This window comes from Taeniopygia guttata, chromosome 3, assembly GCF_048771995.1.
Source record: "Taeniopygia guttata chromosome 3, bTaeGut7.mat, whole genome shotgun sequence".
Taxonomy (NCBI): domain Eukaryota; kingdom Metazoa; phylum Chordata; class Aves; order Passeriformes; family Estrildidae; genus Taeniopygia; species Taeniopygia guttata.
Genome location: NC_133027.1, coordinates 106,190,445 through 106,203,050, shown reverse-complemented (window position 1 = coordinate 106,203,050; position 12,606 = coordinate 106,190,445). Strand labels below are relative to the sequence as shown.

Genomic DNA, 12,606 nt, shown 5'->3' with positions numbered 1-12,606 from the left:
TATAGAAGCTGGGAAAATAGCCTTGAGAAAAATGTTTCTACAGTGAGCAGAGTGTGTTTCCCATCTACAGATTCAGTGTCTCAGAGGGGAGGGATAGACATGTGTCTTCTCACCAGAGGCACATGAACCTGCCAGTGTGCAGATGTTTTCAGAAGCAGGCTGCATTGGGTCTGACTGAGATAATACTGCACCTTCAAGACCTCTCCTCTTGCAAAATCTTTCCAGACAACTCGTGCAAGTGGGCTGAAACACGCACTAAAGATACTCAAGCAAATGGGTTTGACTGTCTATTGTGGAGTCTGTAATTTAATTGCTATTTAAAACCCAAATAGACTTGAGCTCTTCCCAGAAGACACTATGATGGGTGTCAAAAGCTGTCCAAACAAGAAGGTCAGATGTTAGCATGTGAAGGAAAAAGTGGTTTTATGCAATCCCAGGGCACTTTTGTTTTCCCTTAGAACATCAGCTATATTCTAATCCAAGTAATCCCAGAGCATGGCCTTCCACCCCTTACAGCATCATCCAGATTAAAGCATTTTAGGAAGACTCTTGTCTTTCCTTTCTATTAGAGCATGTCTCCTTCCTGTTGCCGTGACTGTTGAGGTAAATGATGGATATAGAGATCAGGAGGTAGAAATGAATCTACATTTAAGTAGATTCTGGCAACAACAACAACAAAACAGTAGAAGGAAAATACATTACTGCTAACCTGCAAATGTGTATCAAACTTTTCTACCAGGTGAAAATTGGGATGCCTTGCAAATGTTGTACTTTTAATTCTTCATATACTTAATGTAGTCTACAATTCTAGAAATTTCCTTTGAGATATTCTGTCTATGCAAACTAGGTCAATAAGTGGGATCCTAAGGAAGTGGGGAAGCCATGTTCTATTAGTGGTTGAAAATTCTTTTCTTTCACTTCCAAATAGCAAGCATGAACACACCAAAGCATTTGTAACTTAAAAAAAGAAACATCACAAAGGCATTTTCCTCAAGTGCTCACTTTAGACATGACACAAAGTGATTAAAGGAGAAATTCTGTTCCAGCTAAAGAATTCTCACTGATCCAAGCTGGAACAAGATTTACTTCTGAGACACTTTCTTCAGCAAGGTAACAAGAAAAAAAACTGAGGTCTTGAATTCCTGTCCAGAATCATAACAGTGGAAGTCTCCCACTTCATCTATAAGAATTAGTTATGGAAAAAAATCACATTCAGTTTTCTCCATTAAAAGATGACTTCTAATTAGTATTTACTGAAATTATACCAAACACTCTGCACTATTCACTATTTTAACATATGTCATTAAGGAATCTGAAGCATCCTATATATATATCATCACTTCCCATCTTTTTGGAATCTGAAGTTCTCGTCACAGTATTATGGCCAAAATGGACAGTATTTCATTTTAGATAAATGATGTACTTCAGATATTCATCTTGCTGCTTGTCAGACTAAAAATGCAGGATTTGGAAAGCAATCTTTCCCAGGCTTCCCACCTGACCTGCTCTTAGTTCAGAAGAGTCAGGGAAGAAAAGGCCTTAAAATCATGGCATTTTTATGTTTAGGAAAGTGATTTGAGATTCCTATCTGAAGTTTTAATGTCTTTTGCTGAGTCCCAGTCAGCTGCAGCCAGTAGCTAAAGCACCTGGTCTCTTAAGCATAGACCATATATAAGGAAAAGGTCTGAAATGTGTAAAATCTGAACATATCTTGTATAATGGAGTTCTTAATTTGTATTTTCTGTAAATTACTGAGTGAATCATACAGTCTAAGCGCATGATGATATGATCTGAAACACAAGTTTTAGTGGCATCTTTTTGGGATGACTGTATTATAAGTGGTGAAAACATAAGAGAATTATGTACATCATCCCAAATGAGTGCCAATAAATCTTTATGTCTTCTGTCTCTCCTCATGCATTCATGCTGCATAGCTGGATGAACATATTTAAGCAAAATTTTTAAGTCAATGCAGATCTTTTTTTTGGATCAGTTTGGATCAGATTTTGATTTTGATTAGTTTTCTTTGAAAAATCTTAGATTTATCTTAAACAGATGATTTAAAGGGTAGTTCAACAGCATTTTGCCATCATTTCTCTTTCTAATGTACATGGACTGAAACAAAGATTTTGTGTAGGGATAGCATGTTATCATGTAACTATAGACCCAGATGTATACAAAGAGTTCCAGGAGGGAGAGGATCAGAAGAGAGTAAAACCAGAACACGTTAGATCATTAGGAGGGTCTCTTACCTTTTGAACATCTGAATTTGAAATTTAGGAATCATCTTTTTATTTATTTCTTCTGTATGAAATAATACCATATTTTCATTCGTATGGTTTGTGCCATATGTGCATATAAAAGAGATAAATCTTTATGTTTCAGCAGAAGTGCATGATATATGCACATGTAAGTAACATTAGAAGGACTTTCCCCAGAGCCCGCTTTATATCCACTAACTCTGCTGCCTCTGGCTTCTCCCTGGCTTTGCCTCCCTGTTTGTGGGTTATCTGAAGATTTATATTCAAAAGTGAACTCATATGGTGAATGCAATGGAGCATTATATCTGCTTTGAAAGGCATATACTGCTCTTGATAACATTGTATATCATGATATACTGTTCCTTATTGCTTCTACTTCAGCCTACAAAAGGGCTGAAATAGAAACAAATCTAAGTAATGTATTGAAGAATAGTTCTGATGAAAATGTATTTTTGTCAGCTGTTAAAGCAAAAACTCTTCATATCATTAGGGATGATAGTAGTAAACTAAGTTTTATCCTCAGTATATTTGCCTTACTAAAAAGTATCTCACTGTCTTCAGGTGGTGCATATGAGGATCAGTTTTAATTACTAAAAATGTCTCCAGCTCTAAGTAGGTTTATTAGCAACAGGTGTACAAGGCAAAAATGACCTGTCATGGGAGGTTCATTGTATTTTAAATCCAAATGCAGCTCTGAACACCTCCTTGAACAGAAGCTCATGGTCAAATCCTTGTGTGAAGTTGCTTCTTTCCTGTCCCTTAGATCTTGCGTGTACAGTACATTATATATTTGTTGTTTTGCTACTCTACAATGTATCTGCTATCCTGCAGTCCTGTACAAATAATAAATGTTAATCTTTTAGCATTTACATTAGGTGTAGCAGTTGCATACACCTGCTCAGTCCCACCTTGGTGTATGTGTGTCCCAGAAGATGTTGCAAGACACAGGCAACTTGAACGAGAGCTTCCTGACATATGGGGAATTTTAGAGGTCCAAAATGATTTTGTATAAAATTGGACTTTACCCCAGTAAATGATTGTTTTGTAGAAATGTCATAATATTTAGGGAAAGACTCCTTTCAGACTTGCTTGTGCTTAATGTGAATGTTGACACTTTGTTGTGCTGAAACGAAACCTTCTGTGAAAGTTATTTTTTAATTCTTACCTGCCTGTTGAGATGCATAGCCATAAAAAAAAAAAAAAAAAAAAAAAAAGGCAAAGATTTTGTGGCTGAGCTCCTCCTTGGATGAGTTACATCTTCCACAATGCACTTCTTTAGTCACCTTGGAAATTACACAGCACGTCGAGCAGGAATTGCACACAATAAAATGCAATGAGAGATATCCTAGGAGAAAACCCACCTAGCAAGGACTAGACAGGACAGAATATTCTTTGTTAGTTCTGCCTTGTGCTAAAGGACCGTTTGTTGAATGCCCTGACCTCTCCTCCCACTCAAGAGAAAACCCACAAACAAGCAAAAAAACCCCAAAACACTGAAATCAAGATTTCTCTTTTTTTGGTATTTTGTAAAAAAAAAAAAAAAAAAAAAAAATCAGAGAAAGATGTCAAGTTCTAGAATTTCCATTAATGACTTTGAATTAATACACAATAGGTTTTTATTTGGGAGAATAATATTTTTAACATATGTTATTACAACTATTCTTAGCAACTTTCTGACTTAGAAGTCTGTGTGTGTAGGGATCCTCTAGATACTATCTAATAGCCTTTTTGTTTTCAAATAAACTACTTGCTTTTACTTCCAATTCATAACTTAGCAGCTCTGCTCATATGAGGAGTAAAAAAATAAAGAATGGAATTAGTTGATATGGTCATGGATGACATTTTAATGGAAAATAAATAGTGGCAAATACTTGAACAGTGTTTTGAAAGCCTCAAGGGCTAATAGCTAAACAGTAAAAATTATAAATGAACAAGAAATCTTATGAAATAAATCAAGAGAATAGTTAAATTAGCAAAAGAAATCTAAAATGATGAGAACTGTTTTTCAAAATTGTATTTTAATTTGAACATAATTTTAAGCTGCTTCAGTTGTACACACAAAATCCTTGCTAGGTCCTGTGAACCAGCAATTAGAAGCGAAAAAGTAGTATGTAGAATCTCCCAAGCTTTTTTCTTGAGACTAAGGCTTGGCCTGGACCTATTATATTTGAAAAAAAAATTCAATTTCAGAAAATTTGAACTCCCCACAATCACTAAAGTATCATTTTCTTTTTCTGTTATTGACATCAATTTTATAGTAGTGTCATATGTCACCAAAAGTACATGAAAACAGTAAAAAGCTACAGGAGAGCGATCTACACTGAGTGAAATTAATTCTTTAAGTCAAATCTGTGAAAATGTAAGGTATAGGTTTAAGTGCAATTTTAGAGGCAAATAATTATCAGTATGAGAAATAAGGGCCCCATCCCAAATAATGGCATCTATAATGCAAAATGAGCTATGTCAAAACAGATAAAAATTGCAAATTGCTTTAGTGTGTCAGAGAAGTGTCTTCCCTTTTATTTTAGATTAATAAAATGACTTGAACAGATGTAACCATACTTGCTTCATTTAGAGATCAAGAAGAAATTTTGGGGATCAGAGCTATAAAACCTTGCAGCCATCAGATTCCTCATTTCCTGCATTTGTGCTACCTTTCCATGGGAGGCAAAACATAGAATGGGAGGGAGTAGGGTTTCATAAATCTGTTTTCATTTTGTCTAGGCTTTTAAACACTGATTTCAAGATATTCTAGTTCATGGTCCTGATCCAAACCCTGCTGAGCACAGCAGGAGAATTCCCAGTGACTTCAATGGGCTTTGAATTTGACTTTACGTACAAAATTTCTAAATACTAAATAATAAACTTTGGCCTTTCCAAAGCGCACGTCTGCCATGTGCTCTGTGCACCTTTCTCATAAAACTGGAACAGCAGATATGCAGGAGACATCTGCACTGCAGACCAAGGAAGAGGTTGTGCCAGGGAGAGGGAAACAGAAGAAGTTGATACCCTTTCTGTCAGCTGGGAGACTGGAACTGGCTCTGGGGTCTGCAGATTTTCCTTTGCTTAAAGGAGCACTGGTAACGTGTACAATGCTTCCCAGGCTTGTTGGAAAGAGGGTGCATCCCAGAATGACAGAGCCATGTAGAGATCTGAAGGGAGAACTCCACTCCTGATCTTTAAACAACTAAACTGTGGGGGTTTTTTTTGAGCTGCCATTTAAAAAAAGAAGTTAATGAGACAGTGGGGTGAGAAAAACTGACTGCTACCCACTTCCATTTGCCTTACTGTGCCTTAAGAGGTCAGAAAACTTGTAGAAAGATGACTTTTTAGAAGATTAATAATAAGACAAGATTATCAATCCTGAAAAAGTTAAATGGACCTATGCAAGACTAGTAAGGCCCTAGCACAGTGTGCCCAATGTAGTGAAAGAGAGTAACGAGTCCCACACCCCTGGTTTGGGTGTCATGTTGGCTTTTCTTCACAGGAAGCTACAGACTTTCCAGGGGAGATTGGGGTGGGGAAGGGGCAGACTGATGGGCACCAGGTAAAGGTTTATTGGAGCCACATAGAAAAAAAACATGTTGTTTTTTCAGTTTTCTGCAGAGGTTGAGACTCTAAAGTGCAGTGTGGGAAAAAAATCTGATTATCAGACTCAATATTCACACAAGACATTTGCAGTTCGGTCTGATCTTTGGGTGTATACAGGGTTTCAGTGTTCCTTAGTAAATTACCTCTTCTTGTACCAATTAACCCCCTTCCGTGAGGGTTCAGTGTTTACTTGGGGCTGTGCCAGTGCTAACAGCTCTGGCTTAACATTCTTTTTAATGGCTTGCAATTACTACTGAGAGCGAAGGCTGCATAAAATATTAACACTTAAGCATCTTTTACACTCCTTTGAACATTAGGTTGTGTGTATAACAGAAGTGACTTTTCATTCTTACAAACCTGTTATTTGCTTAGAATTCCTCTGGACCCATGAAAATGCTGCAGTTAAGTGGTTTCTGTTGATTTATAAACTTCCCTCAAGGTCTGATGGAAGTCACTCCATGCAAAATATTGAATGCATTCTGTTCCTTAAATTGTTCCATCTTAATGCCAGAAGAATAAGGATTTCCACATTTTAAAGAGGTAGAGTAACTTTGATAGTAACTTTTAAAGCATACTTGATTTTTTTCCCTGCTGTGCTACCACTTTGAGAGCATCACCCAGAGAGCAGCTCCTGTGGCTGCAGAATCACTGCCATGGCTGCTGGCTCTGTGCAAAGGATAAGAGAACAGGAAGGTTACAGACCCAGCTGCCACTCTGGAGCTTATCTTCAACACAGCTTCCCATCTTGAGAATAAAATCAGTGGAAGCTGGGGGTGTAAGTATCCCATCTACACCCAGATTTGTATTTCTGTACTGCATGGATTGTGTGAGTCTGCAGTTGAAGAGCAGATCTGAGCAAACATCCCATCCCTGCTTGGCTCTCCCATTGTCCTCATCAGCTGTTCTGTGTTTTAAAGGCAAACAGACTTAATTCATCACTTCATGTTCAGTGGTCCATTAAGACAAGTGAGAGACAAATTTTTAAATCTTGGAATTGATTTTGGATAAGCCCTCAAATATTTGCAGCTTACATAAATCATTAAAACATCTGGGATCTACAAATTTGTCAATAAATCTCAAGCAATATGGATTTCTTTTGAGTTTCATTCCACCTCCAGCTTCTGTTAAGTCCAGAAACATTTGAAATGAATATTCCTCACAGTATTTTGGCACACCTACATTTATTCCTGGCTGGACTTTAGAACTGTACAATACTGGAATTTGAAAAAATAAGGACATAATTACATGCTTGTGAACCCTGAAAGAATTTCACTAGTGGATTATTTTCTAGTCTTCTTCTAAGTTGTAGTGACATCAATTTTTTGGCAAAGGTTTGCAAGGACACTCCACACCAGATCCCTTGTTTTTCTTTTTTATTTTATTTGCTTGTTTTTCTCCCCACAAGATACATTACACCTCTCTATTCTGTTGTCCTACTTCCTTCTATTAATTTAAATTCATCTAGAACAATCCTTGCTTTTCACAGGCAGGCTCTAAACTTGAAGATGTGAATAACTTAAAAGAGGGAACCAGGTGAATTCAAAGGACAGAAATACATGGGAAAATTAAAATTTCTGAATATTCTGATTGTCAGTGAGTCTGCAATATCTTCTGGGTTATCTTTTAGATTAATATGGAACAAGCATTGCTTCAGGGAGCTTGTAGACATTCTGGAGCTATGGTGACAAACTGAAATAAAATAGCTGGATATGGTGATTTCAGCTTTGTAGAAAAAAAAAACCCTGTGTCTTTCCTTCAGCAGTTTCTGGAACCTTTTCGGCTAAATCTCCTTTTTTTGAAGGGCAAAGTTCTCAGAATATTTTTTATAGAATAAATAGATTGCACTTTACAGCAAATGATGTAATGGAGCATGGTGGGGCTGGAGGAACATCATCCCTTTGAGAGAGCAGTGACAGATGAACTTCACTGTGCCATGGAACAGTGTTTTGAGGTACTTTATCACCTGCATGTTGTGCACATGACCCTGCACACAGGTTGTCCATTCAGCCCACTGAGTCTGTTTGGTGACTGAGAAGGGAAGTTGGAAAATCCACACGATGAGTGCACAGTGATCTAAACCTGTCCAACAGGAGAACCCAAATTAACTGGTTTTGAAATTTGATTTTTATTTCAAGTTTAAACTTCTCAAGGGATGTGTCTGTTTACTTGAGATTCAAGGTTGAGAAAACTCTCCAGAGCATAACCATTCTTCCAAAGCACTCAGCAGACTCAGCTTTCTTTTATTGGTGGTCCTTCATCATCCATACAGTTGCGAGGCCTGAGAGCAAGAGGGACCCACTCTGTGCTGCCTCTGTGAGACACCATCTCGCTGATCTGCCCAGGTGCAGCTCCCCACGGTGCTCTCCACACACAAATGCAAGTTCAAGGGACCAGAAAGAGAGGCTCAGGATTGAAAATGAAAAAAAATGCCAGAGCAAAGAGGGTCTGAATTTGGTACATCTCCAGATAAAATTATCATACAATTAAGAAAAGCCTGAGCCCTGTACACATACTTAATTTCATACACTAAGCCTATTCACCACGTGGAGCTGAACAAATGCACAAGTGTTGTCAGAGCTGAGGTCCGTCACACTGCTAGGAGATATGCATGCCGTTTCCATAAGCCACAGCAGCAAAGGCATAATTTAATAAAAAAGACTTTTGTTCGTGTCTATTAAAAGAAACCTATAAATCCTCCAAATGGTACACTTAGGATTTGGTCCAAAAGTTACTTAAGCCGATGGAAAAGCTGTTATTGATTTTAATAGGTATTTATTATATTTGGCTATTCCTTCAGCCGTCACTCTTTCCCTCTCTGTCATCTCAGCTGAGTTCCAGTCCTGTCTCCTGTATCTTACCAATATGTGGACAGCATATGTTGTTTAAATGAGAGACTTGTTCATTAGTTTATGTTTGAACCATGCCAAGCACGTCCCAATCCTAACTGGATGCTAAGATGATGGTAATAGATGACATAATTACAGTAATAATAAAATCCTGGGTTCAGCCATGTTATATGCTATTTTATTCCACAAACAACAAAGAAAAGGATTTAACATGCACACAATAGGGAAATACACATCTAAGCAAAAGCACTAGTGTGAATAAACTCTCCCTGCTTCTTTGTAACCCGTTCTGTTGATGAGAGCAACTGCAAGTGTTAAATTTATTTGGTTTGTGATCATTTATCATTTCTTCACCTTTGGAAAGAGCTACTTGAGTAAATAACTTTTCTGAATGGGTCTTCTATTTTCAAGAGATCATGTAAGCACAAGCAGGGGATTATAAAGACTTGACAAGGCAGATAAGAGTTTATCTTTTATTTTTTCATAAATTTTATTTTATAGACTGATATCAAAGCTGACAAAAAACTTGTGAAACTTTTGCTAATGCTAACTCTGCAGTGGTTGAGGCTTACAAATAAAGTAATTGACAGGAATTTTTATTTTTCAGTCACACCAGGTATGGACTTCTGATGACCAGAGAGTTTGGTTTTTAGTTCAGCAGTCCTTAGCTAGATTTTAAGCAAAGATATGTATTTAAGTCCCTTTAAATTATTATTGTTTCTTAAGTGTTTTTATCAAGTAGATCTAAATAACATTTCCCGGAGCATTAGCTTCAAATCCTTGTCAGTGAGTAACTTCCAGGAGGTTTTGGTTGTACCTTGCCCTTCAGTGACCATTCCATTCTGCTCCAGAGAATCACTCTAAAACAACCTGTATGTTGACCAGGAAATTTCCTTCCTATTTGTACAAATAAGAGACTGTGGAGAGGACCTTGACTGAATTCAGCTTTTCTCTGAAGCTTTTGTGTCAAAGGGGGATTAACTGTGTCCTTGTCTGAAAGGAATGCTGTTGTTTGCCCTTTCCAAGGTAAAGTAGAGTATTTCTTTGTTCTTAAAATAACATCCAGGAGCTACAGTATTCCCAGGAATACAGGAGAGCTGGACTCAGCTCCCACTTTTGTCTGAAGTTACTGCTGTTGCATCTACCAGTGCCTTGGGTCCACTGAGTCCCAACTCCTGTGAGACTGGAGAGATACTCCTGTATCTGCCTCTCTGTGGTACTCAGCGGGAAAAAGAGACCCAGGTGCCAATTTCTGCTTCGTAGTTTGCTCTGCATTTAGCAGCCAGGGGATAAAAGATCATCAAAACCCCCTTGGGAACTGTGATTTCTCTCCTACCACAGGAAGTGGCATTACTGGTAGCTTGACATTTCCCTCTTTGGACTGATGTCAGAGGAATTTCATAAAAAATGTTGTGCTAATGAAGCTAAAAGATCTCTACAGAGAAGTGGCAACTGAGAAGGGGTTTTCAGGATCAGAGTTTTGGATTACCATCAGCCATTTCTCTTTCAGTCCTGCTCAACTGGATCTTTCAGCTCCCATTGACATAAAGATGGACTGAAGAGAATAATTTTCATATAGGATTGAAACTTATATGGCCCAGGAATTCAAGAGAAGATAAACAGAATTCATATGTGAGGTAATGAATTAAAGTAGCTGAAGAGAGAAATAAAAGAAAAAAAGAAAAGCATTAGGGCTTCTCTCTCCCCTCCTGAATTTGGCAGGCTGGGTTTACTTTGTGATGCCAGACAGAGTTTTTGTCTGAAATACATTTGCTGAAAAGTCTGCTGTAATCCATACAAAGACTCTAAAGTATAAAGGAGGTACTTCCAGAGAGATCAGAGAAACTAGGGGAAAAGAGAGGTGATGTTGATATTTTAATGAGCATTCTTCTCCTCATTGAGAGAATATCTGCCATGTACCATTACTTTACTGAGAGCACAGAACAATTATGGCCATTTGATCACTATTTTTCTCACAGCCAGGATGAAAGAGAAATAACACACACAAACATATACGTACACACGTGCAGCACATGCAGATCCTCTTTCTCTCTCTCCCTCTCCCTCTCTCTCTCTGATAGTTCCCTAGAGAATTCCATCATACCTGAGTTTATGAGCCTTGGATCATCTGTGGCCAGTGGCTTTAGTAATAAACAGAGTGGAAATGTTCTTCATCAGAGTTCAAAGGAAATTTCGACCAACCCCTGCCAGACGTTGCTTCCCCCCGGCCCCTCAGCATTTTACTGTAATGACTTCCTTTGAGTGGAAAGAAAATGGAAAGGAAGGCAGCTTGTACATCTTTAAAATGTGTCTTTAACTATAGGAAGCTCTTTAAATGAAGGGCATCGAGGTGGTTTTATAGTACAGCTTTTCAGGGTCTTTTTGCCATGCTGGAAGCATGGTGCCTGGGAAGCACATGCAACATGCTGAGGTGTGAGCCTAAGGGCTAAGTAAAGGAGCTGTATCACTACATTTAAAACAAAAAATTGCACCTCTGAATTCCCTCTTATAGCCTTTGACCATTGAAAATCTGTCTCTGTTGGGCAAAATCTAAAGACACACCTTATCTTTCCATAAAATGCTGTGCAGTCCCACTATAAATCCCACTGGACGCAGAACACTTTTACATATCAGAAAAAAGGTTTGCCAACACTCTTAGCTCAATCTACTTCATTATATATTGATATTTAGAACTACTAAGAACTCCCCACCCTCTTGGATGTCAATAGGTTTAAATGTCCCCATTTTCAAATACTGGAAATTAATTATGGACTTTATTTCTGTAGATTGTGTGGTGAAACCATAGCACTTGGACAGCCAAACATTTTAAAACACTGGATGGACCCAAAGGACTGCTCTGATTACTTTGATCCAAAGTATAAAAATACCAGACATGTATTTTTATCTTGCTTTGAAGGTATCCATGGACTAGAGGTAGGTTATAATACTTTCAAAGAACCTTGAGAAGTGAGAATTATAGGCCCTTCAGAGAATTACCTATATCCCTCTAATAAATTCTCATGAGGTTTATCTGATGATGGTGGTGATGGCTCAGAGAAGGCCATAAATTGCCTGGGGGACACCATAGTAACAAATTTGTCCCTGTGACAACCAAGAGGATAGTGGGGAGCACAACAGAAACAGCACACATTAAGTAATGCCCCCCATCAGACTGCAGATGTGTGAACTAGTTTAAAACTTTTATTGGGGATTTTATTAGGCTGTGATACAGTCCCGGGCTCTTTGCAGTTGCCAGTGTAGCCAGTTGCTCACAAGATATAACAAATTAAAAATACCTAATGCTCAAGCTATTCTACACTTAGGGGTGGGGAGTCCCAAACAGATAATATTTTGGGTGGCTAAGTTCCTTCTGTGCCTTGTGATCCTGCTTGTGAGAGCCATGGCATTAACCAGAGCTGTTTCATTTGATTTGAAACAGCAGCAGAGGTTCAACCTAAGCAGCAGTCTTGTAAATCCTTGCTGATGCTGTAAATGCTCTTTAAAACATTGATAAATGAATTGGTTAGGTAGAGTTTTTTGTTTGTTTTGTTTTGTTTTGTTTTGTTTTGTTTTGTTTTGTTTTGTTTTGGTTTGGTTTGGTTTGATTTGGTTTGGTTTGGTTTGGTTTGGTCTTTTAGCCACAGTTACCTACTTAATGTAATTGATAGCTTTGGTACGCAAAATTTTCTTTAAACCTAAAACAAATGAAAAGTTTTCATTTTATCACCAAAAGTTGTTTTGGTCATGTATCTTGCTTCTGCCAAAGTGACTCAGTCCTGACAGAAGCTGTCATGTCTCTGTGAGATGGTTTGGTCTCAGTGACCTCACTGCCAGCTGGAGAGCTGGGCTGCAGCAGCAGGGGTTTGATGGGAGTGGGGCTATGGGGAAGATCTCCAAAGTGGGAGTGA

At 38.1% G+C, this 12,606-nt stretch overlaps 1 long non-coding RNA gene across 1 annotated transcript in view; it reads left to right on the top strand.

Moving 5' to 3' along the window:
* Positions 1-12,606, top strand: part of LOC140683809 (uncharacterized) — a 37,498-nt gene that overhangs the window by 7,326 nt on the left and 17,566 nt on the right. The window contains exon 3 of the long non-coding RNA XR_012055329.1: positions 11,485-11,632. This is a non-coding gene — a long non-coding RNA (uncharacterized lncRNA). The remainder of the gene's footprint in view (positions 1-11,484; positions 11,633-12,606) is intronic.